At 38.0% G+C, this 24,347-nt stretch overlaps 1 protein-coding gene across 3 annotated transcripts in view; it reads right to left on the reverse strand.

Moving 5' to 3' along the window:
- The window catches only part of PRLR (prolactin receptor), a 163,923-nt gene that overhangs the window by 31,573 nt on the left and 108,003 nt on the right, over positions 1 to 24,347 (reverse strand). Inside the window, exon 1 of one of the 3 annotated variants that reach the window (XM_032205704.1) lies at positions 17,799 to 17,868. The exons of the other annotated variants lie outside the window; for them this stretch is intronic. The gene's annotated coding sequence lies outside the window, so the exon portion shown is untranslated. Of the gene's footprint in view, positions 1 to 17,798; positions 17,869 to 24,347 lie in introns of those variants that run through there. 3 annotated transcript variants of the gene reach the window in all.

Genomic DNA, 24,347 nt, shown 5'->3' on the forward strand with positions numbered 1-24,347 from the left:
TCTTTTTATTTAATCCTTGATTTGCCTCACTGAAACTATGTCTGATATATATTTGACACTGTTTGGTAGACACTCACTGGTACCAGACTTGCAAATCCGATGCACACATTTTAAAGGGACATGACAAAATCCTTGAGCCTGAACAGTCAGGCCTCTGTCTCCCTTAAGATCTTCTTCCATTTGAAAACTTTGGGCCTCTCAGAGTGAAGAGGGGCCCCTCCAGAAGAAAAGGATAGGTACAACCCAACAAGTCTGCCCATATAACACTCTTGGGTGGCTACCATCAGCACTCCGAACAAACCATCTCAAGTACACACAAACTATTAATGCTCTAAGACCTAGCCAGGAGAGCAGGTAAAAGAGGCCCCTGGTGCCTTTCCTTCCTCCCCCCTCAAGTTTTGTCCCAAGTGCAGCTCAGAGAGCACAGGAGAGTCAACTTGTAAAGCTGCTATCTGGATGAAGAACGGGTTTTTTGATTGCCTCAAGGTAGTCTTTCAAGATGGTGCAAATAGCAATAGGACCTTAAAAGGGCAAATTAGTTGCAGACAGTATGGATTGGTGAATAACACACTTAGAAATCTTTAGATGTAAACACATATTTTAGAAATAAATCCACCAAGTGACTCACAGAAGTCCATTGGATTATATGGAGCTTTTCAGTGTACTGCTTTTCTGCTTTTCTTGCTCAGATTTATCAAACTGATATTTACCTCATTTTCAGAGCCCTAGCTGCCTGTAAACATTTGCTATCCTACTTTTCATTTACACAGCTATCTTTTCTGAAGCATGCTGATTGGTAGAAAAATTACCAGCTGTTCAGTACCACAGATCTATTCTTTTTCATAGTTAAATGCTGCTGATTAAAATACACTAAAAATATACTTAGTTCAACAGCTACCTCTGCCATGTTCCTAAACTGCTTCAGACATTTACTGTTAATGAAGTAACATGCTGCTGCACATCTTATTTGTCCTTTCCAGACTCTGTTCTGAGCTACTCAGGACAGGTACCAAGAATTACAGATTGAGAGCCACGGGCATACAGATCTGAACACAACCATTAACCTCATGTTATCATCCTTCTACAGAAGCTGTAAGTACATTATGAGTGTTGTAGCATCCTATACAGGCAAGAGATAAGCAATGTCCCAGTGATGGAAGGTTAAACAAGCACAGTACCATTTAGCCACATCTCAAACCTCTGTTTTATCTTTGATATGAAAACCAAATTGACTGGATGCGTTTTTTAAGAGATTGCTGGTACACTCCTCCTCCAGCGATGCAAAAGCACACAGGTTCTGCAAGTTGTTGATGGGCACCGCTTTTCAAAGACTACTCCTTCTCTTTTGTTCCCAACTCTAGTATAATTGCCCAATTCTTTTATTGCTCAAACAAAATTAATTCTTTGATGGGTGAAACTGGTACTTGAAAGTTTTTAAGTATGCAAAGATGCAGCTGAAAAGAAAAGGTCACTGGCTCTTTTTCAGTCCTCAAAAGCTCTGATATGAGAAAGACTGTTTACTTTATCCCTGAGTATGCCTAGAACAGTTTCACAATTGTGTGTGGAGTAGCATACACAAGCAGAGCATCTCCAAATAAACATATACACAGTAACAACCGTGTTGCTATACAAAGTGTGAACATTTATCCTTAGGATGAACACTTGTTTATGAACCTAAGCTCACTCCTTTTCATTTCAATACTCAATCACAAATCACCTTCCTGGTTTCAAATCATTTGCAACATTCAAAATCGTAAACAAATGATGTGATTCATTTTACAGAATCACAATCTGAGCACATACTTTATAAGACTTGATAAGTATGTAGATTTCCTTTTAGCATAGTATTAAAGCTCTATTGTATGTCAATTATGTATTCATGGGAAAATTGCAAATAGGCAGATGCAAGAAGAAAGCAGTCTTAAGATCTTATGTGTGGTAAAGGCAAGACTCTCCTACTGAGGCACATGATATTAGGGCCACCTGTTTTTCAGGAATCTTTTGTTATCCTATTTGTCCCTGTGATGAATTTATATGCACAAGATACCATTAATACTGTATTTTCTTTACACACAAATCTATATGTGACAATTTCACCTGTTAAAACTATCTCACGCTAATGAGAATTTCACAGGCTGGTCAGATTTGTATTTCAGTGTTATTGTCAAGCATTAGTTCTAAGAATGATATGTTTGTAATTCACATGGCTCAGCAAAAAAGCACATGTCCTCAGTACTTTACTAAGCTATCTGTATGAACCTCTTTACTCTTTTGAGTCCTATTGATCTGAAGTTCTTTTCCAATATATCTCAATCTCCTCTGTGAAGAATTTAATGGGAAATGCACATTGCTCTGTTTATTTTTATTTCTGTAATGCTAAGTATTATGGCATCTCAGGATTTTTTTCATACAGTACCTACAAAATATGAACTGCTGCATGTGAAATATTCTATATTAGGTGGAGTCTTAAAGCAGTAGCAACTAACTAGAGGCAAATTACTGCAAAAAAAAATTACATATTAATTCCTTCTTTAACACAATCTTTGCTCAAATTCTTGAAGAAGCAAGCATCCCCCTGCAGGAATTGGAATGTATAGTAGCAGCCTCTCAAGGTCAGTTTTGCTATGGGGCTGAATTCGCCCGTACACACTCTGATATTAAATCAGTGTTATTACACTGAATGCATACATTTTTGCCCACAGTGTATTTAGTAATTAGGTATAACCAGTCCTTTACTAGAAATTAAAGTGGTAGGAAGTTATTTATGCTTTTGGTACCATGACAGGAGAAATACTCTAGATCGTGGGCTACATGCATCAGTTGTATAAGCAAACAATCAGCAGGAAGTACAGCTAGCACTGCTAATATCATTATCTTAAAAAAAAATTACTCAGTAATACAGGTCATAACTGTTAAAATCAGAGTAATTTCTGCAAGCTGTCTGTCAGCTTGGAGACCTGCTGCTGCTACTTAAGACCTAAATCTATATTTAGTTTCCTTAGTGAAAGCATAGGTTGCAAAGTACAAATCTGTGGATAGGAGAAGGAAATAAATTTCAAGGGTGGAAAATCATGGAGGAGACGAAGCCTTCCAGGTAGTGTTCCAGAGGCAGAAAAGACAGAAGTGTTGGGAAACAAGTGCATGTTCTGCTGGTGAAGGTAAACTAGAACTCAGCTCCAGAGTTCTGTTCCTGTCCCTGCTGACAGTTTAGTCTCTGGTATTGGACACCTCTTTTACACCTGCAAAATTCAGACACCAAATCTCACAGAGATGTGAATCTTTTAAATCACATTTATAATATATGTGTTGATAAAATGAATTCCCAAGATACTCTGAGGTCTTTAGATTGAAAGCAGAAATAATTGTAGTAGCAATTTAGTTATAAGTAATCGTAAAAAAATATATAATAAATAAATAAATAAATAATCCAAGTAATTGTAAAAAAAAATAAAAAATCCAGGAATTTTCAAAAAAATGCAAATAACCACAGCATGGATGAGGCTGGGAGGAACCTTTGGAGGTTTTCTAGTCCAACATCACTGCTTGAAGCAGGATCAACTAAAGCAGGCTGCCCAGCGTCATGTCCAGTTGGGTTTTGAGTATCTCCAAGACAGAGGCTCTACAACCTCTCTGTTGTATAGTCCTAACTTCTCAACCCATTCAACCATTTTACTGCCCTTGTAAAAAAAGTTTTTTCTTACATTTAAGGGGCATTTCCTGTATTTTAAGTTGTGCCCATTGCTGCTTGCCCTCTCATTGGATACCACTGAGAAGAGCCTGGCTCCAACTTCTTTACTTCCCCCCCATCAGGTAGTTACACATATCAGTAAGATCCCCCTGGGCCTGCTGTTCTCCAGGCTGAACACTGCCAGCACTCTCAGACCTTCCTTATACAAGAAATATGCCGGTACCTTAATTATCTTGGTGCTCCTTTGCTAGATTCACTCCAGTATGTCCATGTGTTTCTTGTACCAGGGAGCCCAGAAGTGGACACAACACTCTGGATACTTTTACCCTTAAGACCCTTCAGGACAACATTCCAAAAACAAAGCTAAAATATATTACTAATTCCATTTATTAGGGAGAGATTATGAGGCCAGTTCTGAAATAAACTGTGCTAGAGCTCCGCTATGCTCATTTTCCACTGGTGAACATGTATAAGAACTGGCACTGAAGTTCAGGAAATTCTGGTTCTAATCCTGAATCTCTTTTTATTTTCTTTTATATGATATTTTTCCATTAGTCAAATTCTGACTCCTTTTTTAGAGGAGCTGTGCTCATAACAAGAGCAGCAGCCAATGACCGAATTCCTTTACAAACCACTTTATTTTTGACTTTACAGCCAAACCATTAAATAAACCATATAAATTCTCAACCTGGGAACACACTGTCATTCTTCAGAAAGTTCATTTGCTTGTGTTTGGCTAACTGCATGGAAAATAAATGCTTTGTCATTATTTATTTATTTATTTATTTATTCCTATCCCCCCATTAGCATGCAGGTTGGTAATCCCCAGCAATGTTAATATGTCTGGTATTTCTCTTTGAGTGATTGCACTGAAATTACATCCTAAAACACTTCATTAATTATCACTTTACAAAAAACTCAGAGTGACAGCACACTTCACATTACTGAGGAACATGATTCTTTGTCCCTTCTAGCACCTATATAATATGAATGCTTATGTTTTTTCCTCCAGCTTTAATTATATGTTTGACAGTGTTTGACATTAAAACCCAGCAAAACCTCTGACTTATATGATGAAAGTAGTACAAGCTTATAAAGTCTGGGTGGAGTATCTGACTAAGGACATTGTGAATTGGGGAGATGGGCTCTGTGCCAGCTATGATAATAGCAGAATGGAATAAGACAACTCTTATCCTGGATTTTGTAATGATTTTTTTTTCCATCCTTCTCAAGACAGGAGATGAGGTTTGAGTCATAGACAGCTGGTAAGAAACAAAATTATTTTCAAGTAGTTCCATTTTACACCTTTGCTGAGTAGTGCCAGGATGTGATGAGTGCCTTAGAGATATTGCTTCTCCTTTATCCCCTGAGTTGCACCAAATATTTCTTGCCCATTTCTTGCTGACACTTTGTGCCCTTGAATAAAATAAGTCTGTAATTCTAAGAGAACAAAAGCTCTTTCAGAAACAGTTTTGCAATAGTGAGTCAACAGGAGTTAAGTTCTAAAACATGGCAATAACACATGATTAAAGCAGAGACCAGCATGGAAAAAAAACATGTTATTCTTTGAGCAGTGGAATTAATAAAACCTGATTCTCTTTTGTTTCACCTTTCCACTGTAATACCAGCTTCCTCCCTCCTGACATCCTCCATGGTACTCCACTGGCTAACAGACAGAAAGGATGGAGCTCATGTGGTGGCTTCTATATGAGACATGCTGACTGTCTAACTGACTTTTGCCTATTGGAATGTAACGTTAATGAAATTCTGCACAATGTTCCTACAACACAAGGAGGGGCACTAATTAGGGTCTCTCTCTTTTCCATTCATTTGGCAATTTTCATTAAAAAACTGTACATTTCCATTCTTTCTGTAAGAATGTTCCATTCTGTAAATTCTTTGGTAATTCTATCCTCTTTTAAATGTGATTTAAACTGGGCAACAGGATAATATGCTATTGGAGGGAACAGAGACTATAGATTATGAGATCAGTCAGCCTCACTTCCTTAGTAAACCAAACAAAAAGCAGTTTCATCCAGCAGAATCTCCAATGATTATTTTGTAATTTTAGAATGGTTTTGATTTTATTTTTCTGAGGCTGTTTAGTGTAACACACAAGAAGAGATCTAGTCAGCAGAAAGCACAGTATTTTACAGCAGCAACCCAGAAGAATCTGCAAGACAGCCTGGATGTGAAGTCATATCTGAAAAGTGATTTGCTGCTTAAGATGCAGGGTGGTTCTGTACTTCTACAGTAGCTAAGAAAGAGAGTGAGAAACAAAGGATTTGGGTGACTAATCAAGAACTGTCCTTGAGCCATGTCCAGCTTGATCTGCTGATGATAAATTCACAAAGAAACATCAGAGAGGCTGGCCAATATTTTTATTTGGTTAAAAGGCAAAGGGAAAGGTTTGCAGATGTAGATTCATGGGTAATCAACACAAAGAGGATAGATAAAGTTATCTTTTCAGATGAGATTATGCAGTATAAGGTGTGGAGGGAGAGCAAAAGATCAAGAGTAGACCTCTGTAAAGGAAGAAGAGAGAAGTAGCTGAAGTAGTCAGAAGAAGTACAGTAGACAGAGATAAAAGGAAAATATTCCAACACCTGTTATGTGTATGTGTGTGTGTGCACACATCCAGAAGGCAGGGGAGGCTGAGGAAGAAGAGAAGTTGTGGGAGAAAATGGAGAAAGCAACATCTCTTTTGCAATTCTTTTTATAGAGAAATCAATTACTCAGCAATTTAATTGGTATTTCATAAGCTTTGTATTAAACCATGAAAGCTTGCATAGGAGAGCTTGTGGAGTCACCATCCTTGGAGACTGAAATCCGCCAAATATCCATGTTTCTCAAATTAGACATGCAGAAGCATATCTTTGTTTAACTTTCCACTCAAAAGAAACGTTCAAAAATCAGTCTGGAAGAACAAATAAGTGGTATTTGCTTGAACACAAGTAAGAAAGCCAAGTTAGTTGACCTTAACTCTAGACATACAACAGCTGTTTAAGTTAGGAAAGTGGAAAACCAAATACAGCATGTTTATTTACAATTCCATGAAGTTATGCGAACATTTGGAGCTACATAGTATGTAGTAAACACATCTGCAAGGTTTATTTTTAGGAAGCGCTTGTATCCACCTATTCTCCCCTATGTGTTGACTACACTAAGCTAGATGTAGCTAGACTACAATAAGCTAGGTGGCAGTTAAATCTTATTGGCAGGACTGATAAGACCAGGCAGGTCCAAGCTACTGAAGTTTTACTTTTAACTGGGGGCACTGCCAGTGAAGAACTCCAAAAGAGGAGGTAACTCAAACCAGTCACCTATGAGACCTGACGAGGCTGTGTACCGTTTATCCATTCATAGCTGAAAATTTGTCAAAATCTGACACTGCACAGCTTTCCTGGGACAACATGTTTCATTGCTTGACTGTTCTCAGGTGAACAAATGCTCCTTTATATTCAGTTGAAACCTCTCTCATTACAATACCAGTCAATTTTTGTCCTACCATATACTGAGGCAAGAGCCTGGCTTCATCTTCTTGATAAACTCCTTACAGATACCGGAAGGCTGCCATCAGGAAAATGTGGAACCATATTTTCCTTTCTGTCCACTGCTCTACTGTGCTGTCATTACTCTTCAGTTGCTATCCAAAAATTTTACTCTCCTGGAGCACATATCTGAATTTCAGGCTGACCTCCTTATACAGTAACTGCACAGTCATTTAGGTTACTATGATGTCTGTTGCCCTTTCACACTCTCAGAAGCAAGTGAAAATTGCACAAACTAAAAACTGCAGTTCCTTCACTCAAATTGGCTAAGTACCAGCAATCAGGGAAAAATGAAAAATGCACTTAACTTACTTAAAAAAACAGAAGGTCAGCAGCAAGTTAATACGAACTTGTATATTTCTGCAAAAGGAAACAAAATTCTCATCAATCATAGAGAGGAACTCAAGTAAGCTACTGCTGTTTCTTCACAGCAGTCTTAACTTGAAACAATTTTGATTAATTTTTCTGGAATGAGTTATATAAATGAGATCAACTTTCATTAGCTCCAAAAAAAAAACAACTGTCAACTGCAACATTAAACAGATCTAAAAAATGACCAAAATTTTGAAAACGGGTATGTGGGAGATAATTGGCATGTTGTATTTTGACACAACTGTTAAAATGGAATTAGAATCGGAATGGTTCAGTTTGAAGGGACCTACAAAGATCATTGGATCCAATTGCCTGAGAACATCAGGGCTGAATAGAAGTTAGAGCACATTATTGAGTGTATTGTCCAAATGTCCCTCGAACGCTGACAGGCATGGGGCATCAAGCATCTTTCTAGGAAGCCCATTCCAGTGCTTGACCACCCTCACGGAGATCTGAACCTACTCCCCTGGTGCAGCTTTGTGCTGTTCCCACACACCCTGAGCAGAGACCAGCACCTCCCTCTTCACTTCACCTGCTCAGGAAGGTTGTAGACAGCAATGAGGCTACCTCTGAGCCTCCTTTTCTCCATATGGGACAACCCAAGTGTCCTCAGCCTCTCTTCACAGGACATGCCTTCCAGCCCTGATACCAGCTTTTTTGTCCTCCTCTGGACACTTTCAAGGACCTTAACATCCTCTTTATATTGTGAAGCCCAGAACGGCACCGGATATTCACGGTGAGGCTGCACCAATGCTAAGTATAGGGGGAGAATCACCTCTTTTGGCTGGCTACCCATGCTGTGTTTAATGCACCCCAAAATGTTCTTTGCCCTCTTGGCTGCCCGGGCATGCTGCTGGCTCACATTGAGCCTGCTGTGGAGCAGCATCCCGAGATCCTGTCCTGCTGAGCTGCTCCCCAGCCACTTGTGTCTCAGGCTGTACCTGTGTCCCATTGCTCTGTCTCTAGTCCAGAACCCAGCATTTTCCTTGGCTGAACTTGTTGTTGATGATTGCCCAATGCTCCAATCTACCTAGATCGCTCTGCAAGGTCTTCTACATCGTGCATTTTGATCAGCTCTCTCTTCATGCATTGTATGGACACAATTAGAAACCAATCTTGCTGCAAATAAACTAGGTGGTCTTGGGAGTCTGGGGGGCTAAACGTACCAGGAGTTCAGCAAAGAAGCAGATCACTTTCTTGGCTCTCATGGTCGCAGGAAAAATAGCTTGTAATGAAACAGTCTGAAAATTAAGGATTTCACTATGGGCTCAGAAAAGAAGGACTTTATATTTTGATTGGTACAAGGACTTTATATTTTGATTTATACAATATTAACAGCCTTCCCCAGCTAGTTTGGAATGAACACGCAAAAAATTACATGAGAATAAGTGGGCAGAAAAAAAAAAAAAAAAAGCCAACTCACTGCTAAAACAGAACCTCTCAAACTTTGCACACAAAACAAATTGTTCAAGACCATATCATACGTATGGCAAAAGTACTTTTTGAAAGTTTGCAAGATTAGAAAGACCTTAGCTGAATGCAGCTGCTGGTTGTTTTAGATGAAAGAGATCAATATAGGTGGGAATTAATTTTTCATTGTCATTTTGGTAAAAGCTGTGTGTTCCCAGGTCCAGTCCATTCCTGTGAACATCACTGTCCTGTTCCCTACGATGCAGATATTCTTGAAGTGCTCATTTATCCCTACAGCTGCAGAATAGGAGACAATTTACTGCGTAGCATTAGCGTTCCACTAAACAGGGCAGCATTGGAAGAATGAAGCCTATTACAGCAAGATTGCTTGCCTGTCAAATAAGATCACTAGGCAAAAAATGTTTAGGTTTAAAACTGCTGAAGTGAATAGAGTTACATCAATAATTAATTATTAATCAATTGCCCTCAGTCGCTAAGATCATGAAGTTTAAGTTATTGTGGCCCTGGGATTATGTACACTATTCTGTTTACTATGGCAAGAGACTGAAGCCACTTCCTCAAGGAGGGATACAATAAAGTTTTATGTGTAAAGAAAAGGCAGCACCTTTACTCACCACAGAAAATCTAATATGCTTTTGTGATTCTCATATGTTTTTCCCAATTTTCTTTTGCCTGTAGCATGTGCTTATGTGCTGTAAGCTTTGCAGTTTTTGCTGATGTTGATCAATTTTTACTTGCAAGGGGAATGCACTGCCATTTTTCTCATGCAACATATCTGCACAATATAAGTAGCTTGTGAACACTTGAGAAAAACAAAAAAAGTTTCACAGTGACTCAGAAGAATTTCTATATCACAGGGAATATAACATGTTTATTTTAAACAAACCCATGCTGAGTATGTGAAAACAATCTGGAAATATCTAGAATGATAATGCACCAGCACACCAGTAGCACTTTCAGTTATTAAACTGATTTGAAGATAAAATCATCATCTCCTTTTTGTGTATATACAGTGGAAATGAAAATCCAAATGCAAATTCTTAGTCTTTCTCCATTGGTCTAATAAGTAAACCAGTAAGAGCCCAGATCCAAATCTAATGAAACTTAAAATTGACCTGAAGCTAAAAACAGTGAGATTAGAATCTCACTTGAATGACAAAGCCCTCTAAATTTGACTTTGTCTTTTCTGATTTCTGAGACTGCTCAACTCTTCCCTTCACCTGACTGCTGAGCTGGGATTCAGTATATTGGGCTGTGGTGTTCTTCAAGTCTGTCCAGCCTGAAGTGATACAGCTTCGCTTGTTCTGTGACTGGTACCTGCTTATGGGCCGCTGGTGGGACACTCACAAAATGGAGGCTCCAGCTTCTTGTTCCTGTGAACACTGTTGACCTCCAAGCCATCTCAACAGATTGAATAAAGCCTCTCTTTGGAAAGACCAACATGCAAAACCAACTTCACTTGGGGCATCTAAACACATCTGTACTCAGATGGCATGAGAATAATAGAAATAAAAGAAAATATCATACTATTTAATATAATTCACAGCTTTCTGTCCTAGGACAGTTCCATCTAAGCTAGGTTTGTCCAACTACTTAACATTCAAGTAGTGTAAAACATTCCTTTTATTCCATGTAGGTCCTTGGGATTCCTCTCTCGAAGCATCTACCTTCTGCATTTTTGAATGCCAGTATCTACATATTTGTTCTTTGTTTTGTTGGTTGGATTTCTCTCTGTTTTCTGCAAAGATTATAGAAGAACCTGTAGCATCAGCCAGTATAATTTTTCAGATGCTTCCTGTTATTCAGGTAAATAAGCCACTATTTTCCTAAGTACAGAGAGACATTAAACATCCCTTATAGTAAGCAGCTGAGTTCAACTTCACTGAAGTAATTCCAATATATAAAAATAGTAAGAACAACTGATAAACTCTCACCCCAAGTTTCATAACTTCAGAATTTCTCTCAGATATCATAAAATGTATAGAAGTTTCTGTTATTTTAATTTTCTATGAAGATGTAGTAAGTGGAATGCATTGAACATGGCAAAAAAAAAAAAAAAAAAACACAAAAAAACAGCTGGAATGTTCTTTCATCATCAAAGTTTGCAAAGCAAATATTATGTTGCTTCCTACATTAAAACAAAACACAACAAAAGAAAACGAAAACCAAACAGGGTGAAATGAAAACCTTTAGTTTGAAAATATTTGCTTTACTGTCTTTCTTCCATTCTATTTTTAAGCTGGTGTACAGTTACATGATTCTGGAGGATGAAAATGAAGTAATGCAAACTATTTTAAACTTTTTTTTTTTTTTTTTTTTCCTTTTTGGCTGCATAATATTCTTAAACAGGCTTCCAATAAAAACAATTTTATAACATTACATTTTTACCTTCTATTTTTCACATTTCAGGTTAAGATGCATTCTTATGACTTATGCCTTACAAACTAAGAAGGCTCAAGCAGACAATCATAAATTAGTAAGGAGTTTGGAAGAACTTCCAGGAGAAGTTGCTGTAGATAAAACCACTTTTGGAAATTAACTTGGAGCCTCCTCCATAAAAATCTCTGTGAAAGAAGTAAACCTGAGTATCACAAAAATCAAGATGTAATTTCAAGCCTTCACAGCTAGATCAAGTGCTAACTTGTCCCTCAAATGTCTTTTATACTAAGGAAGTGAAGAGAAAAAAAAAAAGTTTACATTGACCTTAACACATTTGATAGAAATAGGCACAGAACAATAACCTTGACTAATGATAGTACAAAAAAAGGCAGAGAATGGAGCCACAGGTTAGGGAGGGGTTGTATGAGTAACTGGAGCACGATTGTATCACCTCAAGGCTGAGGACAAAGCAGTTTAAATTTTCTTTAAGAAAATACAGGGCTTGGGTAGACTGACTCCAGGAAGAGGGAGTGAAGCAGGAAAAGACGATAGGTTTAAGCAGATTCTATGCATGAGCTGCTTTTCAGTAGCTAGATTTGTCTATAAGGAAAAATGTATTTTTTGAGCAATTATTGTACATATAAAATAGAAAATTCCAGATGCCATTTTTGCAGCTACATATGAGGTATTGATGAATTTGAACCTTTACCAGTTTTATGTTTTTCTGTAACCACATGCCCTAGATAAAAGTAAGAACTACTTACTTAAAATGTAAGCTGACTACTGACCACACATACTGTTCTGTTAATGATTTACACATCCAGGAAAAGAAGCCCTCAGATTTATGTACACCACCACTATAAAGCACATTTACAAGAAATTCTGCAGCCTTGAGGTAACAAAGAGACTTTTCTTTTACTGCTGTGACTACAAAAGCACTGAAACCCTCTTCTTGCCAGTCACAAGCCGTCCTGCTGTCTGCTATTGCTAATCCAAGCTCTTTTAGACCTACCTGCAAGTCTACCTGCTCTGTAACAGGGTCATGCAAACAAACAAGGTCAGAATGAGAAGAAAATACTGTGATGTCTTGGTATTCTAATGCCTGATTGGCAAAGAAAGACTATGTAGACAAACACAAAGGTGAAAGAAAAACAGCAGATCAAATTAAGGAAGCTATGAGGAAAACTGTGGAGAAAAAAAAGTTAGGAAGGACTTCTTGAAGAAGAGGGTGCAGATAAAAGCATACTTGAAACTCAGAACCAAAACTGATTATACCATAAAATGTCCATGAAAAAGTGTATCCAAACATCAAAGAGTTCAGTGCTGTTAAGTGCAAATCTTCAGCCCTTCCCACAATGGAAAATTGCATTACTACATTGAAAAATGTTATATCTAAAAAGTGGAATGTATTATTGCAAGTAGTACTTTTTTTTTATTTCAAAGATATTTCTGGGAAATTTTTCACTACAGTTTGTGACTCAGTCACAAAAGCATTGACCCATTCAGCTATTATTATTTATTTTTATTTTTTTTCTCAAAAAAGTCACTACAAATTATTTTAATGCAGAAAAATACTGTTGTAATGCAGGAACTCTTTCAGCTCTAAATCTAGATAAAAGGGTGAATACAATGCCATGTAAAAATACTTATGAATGAACCATCTTGGGATAACAGTTTCTAGTTTTATTATCATGAAATACCGACTTTCAGCCATTTTCTTTGCTATATGGGTACTGGCACAGAATATAAAAAAAAGCAAACAATATGGGCAAGCTGCCAAGAGAAAAAAGGTTACTTAAAAATAAAGGAGGCATCATTAGAGACAAAATAACCATGCCTTATCTTTTTAAAAACCTTGGAAAAATGTCTATCGGTATCCTTTTAACCTTGGTTTTATTTGAACAAGATTATAAATATGAGATGAACCCTAGTTCATTTACTGATACAGAATATGTAACTGAGCTTCAATTAAAATAACAACCTCTTCTTTCAGAGCAATGAGACAAAGAGCTTTTGTTGGCTGACAAAGCAGATCTCACTCACTCTTGAAGAAAACGAGATATTAATTACGTTTGAGCCTGGATAAGAAATTCCAGGTTCTATTTCTCCAAAAGATTTTTTGAATTTAGTTCCCAAGTTTTTATTTTGTTCTATTGTAGTAGTAGAAGAAGAGTTGCAAGAGCAGAGCAACAAAGAGACTCAACAGGTTGATAACACTGATATGGATTAAGCTCCTTTTGCAGGTCTTGCTGTTAATGCTGCTAAGAAAGAAGAGATCTCCAGCAAGGAACTAGAAAGGCAGCTGGGTTGCCATAGGAAGAGCCTAAGTATTCTAGTACATGAGGGAGAAGACTTGTGACCTAATTATCAAAATGTCTCTTTATACTTCTTCGTATAAGACCCAAATTATGAACTTCAGACTTCAGGGAAAGGACAACAAATTCCTTTGGGGCATGCCAGGAGCACTTGTAAATAAAGAATGCATTTCATAGCTGGGAAAAGAAGGAATGAAGATGAGTTGGTATGAATAAGGCATGTTTTCAAGATGCTGAATAGAACCACTCTTTCTAGCTATACCAGTGACATAAATGCAGAAGCCTAAGCTTAAACACCTATGGAACTTTCAAAATCAAAATGTAAGAATCTGACAGATTTTGCAAATGCTGGATTTATATGCTTTGATTTTGTGTGACTGCCATGCTAGGCACCTACAGAACATGTGAAATCTTACATGAGATAGGTCAGAAGATTACTCCTATCTGGAGGTAACATACCCTACTGGACATAATCACTGCTTTCCAACTTAACTTCTATCTGCTTCTTCCTGGCAGCATTCACAAGCTTGCAATAATCCCCTACTTGCTGGATGTTATTTTTAAATTCAGTAGTGTATTAATTATTAAAACTAGTAGAAATTCTTTATTATCTTGCCTAAAGCCAATTAATTGGTCCCTGGTAACACGAATGTTCCAAATTTTAATTTATATAAGTATCCTGTTCTATTCTGCTTGATTATACTGATACCTAATAATGAGATTACCAGGATAAATACAGATCCTGACTAAAATATTTATAATTAAAGTTGGTGTGATGTAAGATCAGGATATCTGATCTTAAGATCTGAAGGATGAAAAGCTTAATTATTATACTACTTGGCTGAAATGTACACGTCTTCAAAATGTCTTAAGACAATTTAAGACTTACTCAACATCATTTTGTCCAAGAAAGCAACTGTTATTAATAGTAGTTTATTCGAACAGTAAAAAATATCTAATTTCTAGTTCTATATTAAGAATATAGATTCTCTTCTTGCCCACTGTCTTTCCAATTAAGCTAGCTATTACATCTACTTCTGACACAAGAAGAGTTGGCTTTGAGGTATTTTTAGAACAAAATAGAAACTGCATGAAGTGGAGCTTGGACATACCGTACCAATGAGACTAACAAGCCTAAGATGCCTATAAGACTACCTAAGTCTTACAAAACTATATGGAGTTACTACTTCTGTCAAAATCTGTCTTACTGTGAGTAAAAAATGTCAACTCAATATTAAAGAGGAAAAAAAATACTTGCAATATATATGGTGAACATGCATATTCAATTTCTTCAGACTCAAAATGAAACCTTGTTAATTACATTGTAACTTACATTGTCAGTATCCACTCTTAATGCAAAACACCACATTAAATACTAAAATATTCTATGAATCCTGAAAATGTCTCCACCTTGAATCAGAAAAATAAAAGGAATTCCAAAACAAAAGAGTTTTGTTCCCACTTTTCCCTTTTAATTATAAAGCATTCATTTAAATTATTTTAAATTTTTAGTTCAATATTTTCAGTGTCTGTGAATGCCAGCTCACAGTTTTTCCACTAGTAGAAGTGGGGAACAGAAATGAAAAAAACAGTTGGTAAGCACAGACAACTAAGTCGATTAAACCTTATAATTAACTTGTAAAGAAAGTATATTTTTGCCTGACAAATCTGGTGGCCTTCTATGATGGAGTCACAGCACTGGTGGATAGAGGAAGAGCAACTGACACCATCTATCTAGACTTGTACAAAGAATTTGACACTGTCCCCCATGATATCCTTGTCTCTAAATTGGAGAGACATGGATGTGACAGATGGACAGTGGGTAAGGAACTGGCTGGATGGTTGGACGTAAAAAGTGGTGGTTAACGGTCAATGTCCAAGTGGAGATCACTAACCAGCAGTGTTCCTCAGGGGTCAGGACAGGGATAGAGCTGTTTAACATCTTTGTTGGTGGCATGGACAGTGGGATTGAGCTGATGACATCAAGCTGTGTGGTGTGGTCAACACAGTGGAGGGAAGGGATGCCATCCAGAGGGACCTGGGCAGGCTTGAAAGGTGGGCCTGTGCAAACCTCATGAGCTTCAACAAGACCAAGGGCAAGGTCCTGCATCTGAGCTGGGGCAATCCCGAGCACAAATACAGTCTGGGCAGACAATGGCAGCCTACAGGAAACCTGGGGAGGGACTCTGTCAGGGGGTGTAGTGATAGGACAAGGGGTAATGGCTTTAAACTAAAAGAGGTTTAGACTAGACAATAAGAATAAATTCTTCACACAGAGGGTGGTGAGGCACTGGAACAGGTTGCCCAGAGTAGCTGTGGATGCCCCATCCCTGGCAGTGCTCAAGGCCAGGCTGGATGGGGCTTTGAGCAACCTGGTGTGGTGGGAGGTGTCCCTGCCCATGGCAGGGCATTGGAACTACGTATATACAGTTATATGTATATATATATATAGAATGTCTTTAATTTCCCCCTTTCAACCCAAACCATTTTATGATTCTTTATCTGCAATAATGAACTTTAGTTTTGATCAGTCACTTAGAATACTATATGGAAAAAAAATCAAGTAAGATATTCACATAAATTTTTCTTTTGCAAATCTATGGACTTTTTCTAACTAGTTAGACAGAATTTCATCTAGGTCATTATCTTATCTCTAATATTGACCAGTAATAAAAATATAGAAAGCAGTCCTCTAAGTTAAATACTGAGTTATTTGACCTGCAATACCAATCCCATGTACACTTTAATCTCTTCTTTTGCTCTGCATTGTCCATGCAGAAAAGTCTCACTGAATGTAGAGACAGCTGAAGATGCACACAGTAGATCTCACTTTGAGTCAGTACCTTTCTGTTTCATTGGGCAAAATATCAAAAATGCACAAAGATCTAATTAGCAGGTTTTCCATGGAATGGCATTTATGGAAAACCTGCATGATTAAAGAAAAAGTTTGACAGGAGACCAGAAATATCCCTCTGATCTCACTACAACTTGTGCCAAATTTAATGGGAATAATTCTCACATAGTAAGTAAGGATATGGCCTCAAACAGGAAGAAAAACGTGATGCAACAAAAGGGAACTATTAGTCAGAAATTAACGAACAGAAGATCTGAAGATTGTGGCCACATCTACACATTCAGTATCATTCCTGAAAGTAAGACTGGAAGTATTTGCTAATTACAGTGTAATTTCAAGCAACTTTTTAGATTAACCATGTTTGCTTTCATTTTATGGTCAAATCATACACCTTTTTCTCACTCAGATGAACCATAATTCGGAAAAGTTAACTATGGAAGGATTACTTATGTAAAAATTTACCACATGAGCAACAGATTTGAATCTTTTCTTTCAAGACTAGCAACACTGAATATTTGCCATAGCTATCTTGCATTTACTTGACAAGCAAAATGAAAAATTCATGTTAGTTCATAGTAACAGTATTTGGATTTCCAAATATTGATTTAATGTAAGACTTCCCACTTTGTTTTTTTCCTTACACAATTCACCATATTTTAAATCCCAGAACTTGTCATATTGTGGGCAAGGACCAAACTATTTAAAATTAAATATCTTTTTTTCTCTAAACACGTAGCTTTCTTCTACTGTAGTCCTGTTGCTCTGTGAACTGTTACTGCAATTGCTAATAAGGGGCTGTGTACTTCACTGACTTTGCAAGTCCTCACAACTGAAGCTTGTCACTCTTGCTTTGGACTTGTCTTGGTTTGCCTGCATTTATTTATTTATTTATTTATTTATTTATTTATGGTTTAGCTGAGTAACATTTTTTTCTAATTTATTTTACTTTTACTTATTTTAGTATAACTATATTTTTTATATATGGCAGTAGTAAGTAATTATTCTGGTAAAATGAAATATTTAATAAAAACATAAGGGTGCAGTGTGGAGGAGTACAGGCATGGGTTGGTCAGAAAATGGCAGAGAACAAGCTGACACTTGAGATCCCAGGGGCTATAGACAACTCAGCAATAACCAGTTAAAGAATGCCTACACTGAGCTGAAATGAAGAGAATGAACAACAGTATTCAAAATATGTAAAAATGTACCATGTGTTTGGATGTAACGTAAACTTGCAGATTGATGAATAAATAGCAAGTTGCAGAGAATCAGCAAACACGTAACCGTGGCTCAGAGTGTATCCTAGAGAAGGGGAAGAAAAAAACCCATGAACATCAATATCATATGTCTCCTACCAAAGAAGAAAAGTAATTCCACCATCAACATTTCACTCTTGTCAGTGAAAGACTCAAAACATTTCTGATCTGCTCCAGTGCTCCCCAGTTCCTTTCTGCTTGAGATAGAATAGCACTGATGACCTTATCAGCCAGGGATGCAGCAAAGGTACGAGTATAACAGCAAAGAAAAGGAGGCATGTACTAAGAATTGTGTGCAAAACAACATTAATTGTACTAATATTATTGAAACTTCAATTGCATTCTGTATTTTCTTTTTCTTCTTCTTCTTCTTTTTTTTTTTTTTTTTTTTTTCTGTAAAAATTAGATAAGGACAAATAAGAATTCTTTGAGATTTGGATTTCTACTAAAATAAAAATAAATTCACAGCTTTCTATGTAAGGAGTGTTTCCTTTTTGACCATAACAAGATTTTAAAGACAACGTTGTCCCTACTATCTAGAACTTTTTTAAGCATTCAAATTTTATTTTCTATTTCCTGACTACTGCTCCTTAATATCTCATGTTATTTCTGACAGAAGGGAGATTTTGATAGATGTTTTCAACGTATAACCCCTCTCTTCGATTTCCCTAAAATCTGTATTATGTTATATATAGAAACAAAAGGACCATAACAAATTCAGCATCATATGACTGTATCTCTGATACAGAACAGACACATAAGTAATAATAAAGAACTAATGGTCTGCTTTTACCTACCCTTGAAGCATTTTTTTTCCCTCATATAAAAATGTCATGTGTAACTGCCTGGACAAACAGGAAGTGAGGAAAATTTGAAAATTTTATGTATGGAGCTTAATCTACAGGCTCAGCTCTACAACCAATCAGTGTAAGGCCTTCTCATGTACATTCTTCAGCTGGAACTGCTTATGCAGTCAATTATCTGTTTCAGCATTTGTTTTTAATTGTGTTCATAATGCGTAAACCATGCTTCAGAAACAAGACAGTTGCTGGACTGGACTACTGACTAATGCATAGTTTAGTGTGATGTTGCTACAGCAACCAAAAAGATGGACTAGCATGTCATATACTATTTACACATTGCTTGGAGCATACAGCTTTCTAAAACCCATTAACAAAGCAGAGGTGCTGTTATGGAGGAGACAAGAATGTCTTAGAACATTCTGAAATAGTTTCCATTGTTCTGAAGGTGCAGGGAAGTAAATCAAACAGACTAAGCTCTTGAAAAATAAATAAGCCTTACTTCTTGAGTATATGACACCAGGGTATTTCTCAGGGTCTAGTTGCCAGATCTGTGAGCAGACTTCTAGATTATGGATAAAAACTAAAATTTTTACTTGAGTTTCTAAGAAATGAACATTTATGTGCCACATAAAGGCATACAGAAATCTTGCAGACTCCATGATAGACACAGCAAAACAGCTACTGCCTGTCTGAAAGCTTGAGGAGTTTTCAAAATGGGCGCCGTGGCCTTGCTCCAAAGAGGCCTCCTCAGTAAATACATGTGCCCTCACTAAAAGTAGTTCTTGTCCTCCAGTACAAGTTAATTGCCTCTCCTACTCACTGACAAATTAATATGAAATAAAAAGCAGTGTGGTGGTGGTGGTGGTGAGGGAGAATAAATTTAGCAAACATACTGGGAAATTCAGATTGGTAAATTTTACAAAGAAAGCCATTTATGCATTGTTTGCACGTATTGGAAAATATGCAGTTTATAATAGTATCATGAAGAATAGTACCCATGATTGGGTTAAAATTTTAGATTCACCAACAAAGTGCACATTTTGGATAAGACAGTGAACGAAACATCTGGAAAGGAGTCTGGAGATGTTTTCCAGACCACAGCAGAAAGATTAATGGCCTAGAGTCTGTCAAACTAAATGGAAGCTTACAGAGGGACTGGATAAGGTTTTGATTTAAGAAAAAAAAAAAAAAAAAGAAAAAGAAGAGCAGTAAAACAATCTATAGAGTGGATAGGCCTGCTGTTCATTGTCAGAAATGGATATAATTCTTCGCTTATGTATAAACATAAGAGAGTTTCATAATTATGTAAAAAGGGAACATTTTGTGCTGCCAGCAGAAGAAATTCTGTAAGCAATGGATAATGCCCAGTCCTTTTCTACATCTGAAGTACCAGAGGGATTCTGGCAGTCGTATTCAGAAGAGAGACAAGTTTCTGCACATTCAAGACACTCCCTGACAGCAGCAAAACAGTGAAACGTCATGAGTGCCCAGTGCTTACTATACTTTCCATAGCATCCTCCTGTACAATGGAGAACATGGTGCAACACATCATTTCTGGGTTGGAGGCAAAGGCAGCGTAAATCCATGTGGAGTATGGTACCTTCCTTACTTTATTTAAAAAGTTTGTACCAGATCATGTTTTCGAAAGTGCTACCTACTACATGGACATCACTGCCTATATGCCACAAATGGACTGGATACCAATGCAAGACAAAAGTAAAGAAACAATAGCTGTCACAATCTGAGGATAGGGACAACTGGAAGAGGAGTGGGGGGGAAGAATTCTTGTTAGAGGTCCTCACTCTGGAGAGAACTACAGAACCTCTAACCGTGCCTAAACTTGTTGTTATAACATGATGGAGAAGCGGAGAAAAGGCCTTACATCCTGTAGATAACTCCTTTGAGGGCAGTGGCAAAACTTCTATTCACATAACTGTTGTAATCCTTTATCATGGTACACCAGTATTCCAACAACATCTCCCCTAGCCATGAGCCCATCTAGGTTTATATCTCAGAAACAGCAAGACAAAATTAAAAATTACATCAATTCATCTGGGACTCCTTCCCCATCATGGGAGTATCTACACTACTGAGCTCACTGGCTTCCACTCTGCCTATTAGTTGGACCACACACAAAGAGACCCCCTTCTCTCTGAAGGATCTGTCTGAAAAAAATGATCCAACCAGGAAAAGGAACAGAGCTACAGTCTCTAATAATGTTTAATTATCACCTAATACAGGGGACAAGAATCCCAAGACAGTACAGTAGATCATGGCTTATGAGGAATTCTTATGGACTTCACAAAGGTTGGGGCAGAACCCTGATCAGGACAGAAACTCAGTGTCATGCCTAGTCATGCTCTTACAGAGAAATCTCCATTGTAATGTTTGCTGAAAGTGCTTTGAGCCATTAAGGAAAACCACGTGTGCTAGCAAGTACATACACGCAAGGCTGTCAAGAAACGCTCCAGCCAAGTGGAGGAGACTGATTAGAACAACAAGGACTGGCAGCCTTGCCCAGTGCTTTTCTTCCAAAGAATCCTCCCAGATGGGGGCCAGGGACCTTGTCATATCATGCCATCTCTTCTTAAAAGGCATTCCAGGCTGCATGTGTAATCTCTTCACTCAAACACTAATATCACATTGCCCAGCAAAGGGAGTTCTGGTGTTGGGTGAGTGCATCATGACCTGAATGAAAGACAGATCTGCAGTGTCCTCTAGAAGATAGGGCAGCTCCAGTTCTGCCCTCTAGAAATACCAGAATCAGCAGGTACGAGGCAACAGAACTGGGTTACAGAACACAAGGATTGGAAAGGGGCAAACATGTATCATTCCTGGGTCCCTGCTGATTGCCAGCTTTTGTGGAAGCTGCTCGTTTTCCCTTGACAGAGAAGCAACACAGCAAGCACAAGAAGTCTGGGCAGCAATGAAAATGTATGAAAAGTCCTGCTGATACAAGTAATTGGAGGCAAAAATCCATTCAGATACAGCCAAATGTTCTGTATGCCCCATCACACTGCTCCTTCGGCACAGCATTTTCTGAGCTCTGACAAAAATTAAGGCTATCTGAGTGTGGTTTAATCCAACAGGCAACTAAGCACCACACAGCCATTTGCTCACTTCCCAGCACGGTGGGAAAGGGGAGAGAACTGAAAAAGGGTAAAAGTGCAAGATCTCGTGGGTTGAGATAACGACAGTTCAGTAAGAAAGAAAACAAACAAGAAAAACAAACAAACAAACAAAAACAGAACAACAACAACAAAACACAGCAAATGCAAGAACAAAAGAAAACAAGAAAACAAACAAACAAATGATGCACAACACAGTTGCTCACCACCAGCTGATGAATGCTGAGACAATCCTCAGGCAACAGCCATCCCCCCAGCCAACCACCCCAGTTTTATCGTTCAGTACGATGCCATAAGGTATGGGATATCTTTTCAGCCAGTTGGGGTCACCTATCATGGTTCTGTCACCTCCCAGCTCTTGGGGCACCCCCAGCCTCCTCGATGGCAGCACAAGATGCAGAGAAGTCCTTGACTCAGTGCAAGCACTGCTCAGCAACTAGAATGCTGATGTGTTATCAGCATTATTTTCAACCTAAATCCAAAACACAGTATCATACCAGCTATTATGAAGAAAATTAGCCCTATCCCAGGTGAAATGAGGAACTAAGCGTGAATGTAAACATTTCAAATCTAAGCAAGTCCACAAGATACAGGTTACAAAGTATTGTAAAAATACTTTTAAAAATATTCTATATAAAGCAGTTATATTAAATATAAATACTTTTTTTAAGATATAAAAAAAGATATAAACCTAAAACAAAATTTCCTGTGGTGAGCTGACTGTGGCCAGCTGCCAAATGCCCACCCAGCAACTCTCGGCATCCCCCAGCAGGACAGGAGGAGAAAAATAGATGAAAAATGCTCCTGGGTTAAGAAGAGAGAAAGAAAAAGAAGGTAAGGACTGTGCTATAAATCCCAAGCAAGATCTTTTCCTCATAGACTATTGTCTTTGTAACCAAAGACAGTCTCAGACTAGACAACAGCTTAACAGTGGACCTGGAGATGCAAGTGGAAAGGGCCATTGACTTTTAATGTTCTCTCATGGGCTGCAAACTATCCAGTTGCCTTCTGATAATTTTACCCAGGCTTGTATTCAGTTGATTTTCTGGACAATACTACTAGGCCCTAAATCACCTGATAGTCTACTCAGTAAATATCTGATAAGATGTTGTCATCAGAGTAGGTGGAACATATCATATGGCAGCAGAGCTAAGCATAACTAGTAATAATTTAAGTCATAGCATTCACGTCTTGATGTAAATCTCTGCATGGGAGTAAGTTAACATCACAACCTACCACGAAACCCTGAAATCCTGAAATATCTGTATCACAGTGTTTCACAAAATATATTATCAAGCTGAGCATGAATTGCTTAGAGTAGCTTATAATAGACCAGGGTATCATGCAATGGTGTCAGCAGAACCATAGCTTCAGAGAAAAGCTATGGTTATATATTTCTCACCAAAAGTCTGGCCCAGCTGGTCATTTTATCTCCGTGAAAAGCAGCAATGATGTCAGGACAGCAATGACCAAAACACTGAACAGTTAGTTCAATGGCCTTGATCAAAGTCATAGGATCATGAAGTGGTTTGGGTTGAATAGGACAGTCTAGACCTAGGCTGGATAGGATCATCTAGTCCAATTCCCCTGCCGTGGGCAAGGATATCTTTCACTAGATGAGGTTGCTCAAAGCCCTGTCCAACCTGGCTTTAAACACTTCCAGTGACGGAGCATCCATAACTTCTCTGTTCCAGTGTTTCACCCTCTCATTGTCTCACTAAAAAACAAACAAACAAAGAAAAACAAATAACAAACAACAACAACAAAAAGACCTTCCTTATATCCAATCTAAATCTACCTTCTTTCAGTTTAAGAAGGTTGACCCTTGTCCTGTCACCACAGGCCCTGGTAAATGGTCTTTCTACATCTTTCTAACAAGTTCCCTTCATATATTGAAAGGCTGCAATAAGGTCTGAAGGGAACCTTCTCTTCTGACTAAATGACCCCAACTCTCTCAGCCTTTCTTCAGAGGAGAGGTGCTCTATCTTTCTGACCATCTTTGTGGCCCTCCTTTGAACCAGCTTTCACAGGTCCACTTCTTTCTGGTACTGGAGACCCCAGAGCTGGGTGCAGGACTCTCATGAGAGTGGAGTAGAGAGGGAGGATCACCTCCCTCAACCTGCTGGCCATGTTGCTTTTAATGCAGCCCAGGATACAACTTTCAGGGCTGTAAATGGACATTACAGCCCAGGCCTTCTGGGCTCTAAGTGGACTTTTTCAGCTCATGTTCTTTTTTTTTTTTTTTTTTTTTTTTTTTTTTTTTTTTTTTTTTTTTTTCTTCTCTGTGGGGCTTCTGTCAATGAATTCATTCCCCAGTCTCTACTGATATTGAGAACTGCCCTAACCCAAGTGCAAGACCTCACACTTGTCCTTGTTGAACTTCATGAGGTTCACATAAGCATGTTTGCTACAGGAATGGTTAGACTAACAGAGCTTGCCAACCATAAGATAGCCCCAAATCTCTAAGAATTATGTTGTGGTCAAATTCTGGAAGATGTTGCCTACCCACTTCTGAATCAGTATGGATGCGCAGGAACAGCTCTGAAAAGGCAGAATAGCTAATTTGGAAT

The sequence above is a fragment of the Aythya fuligula genome, chromosome Z (genome assembly GCF_009819795.1).
Source record: "Aythya fuligula isolate bAytFul2 chromosome Z, bAytFul2.pri, whole genome shotgun sequence".
In the NCBI taxonomy this organism is placed as follows: Eukaryota; Metazoa; Chordata; class Aves; order Anseriformes; family Anatidae; genus Aythya; species Aythya fuligula.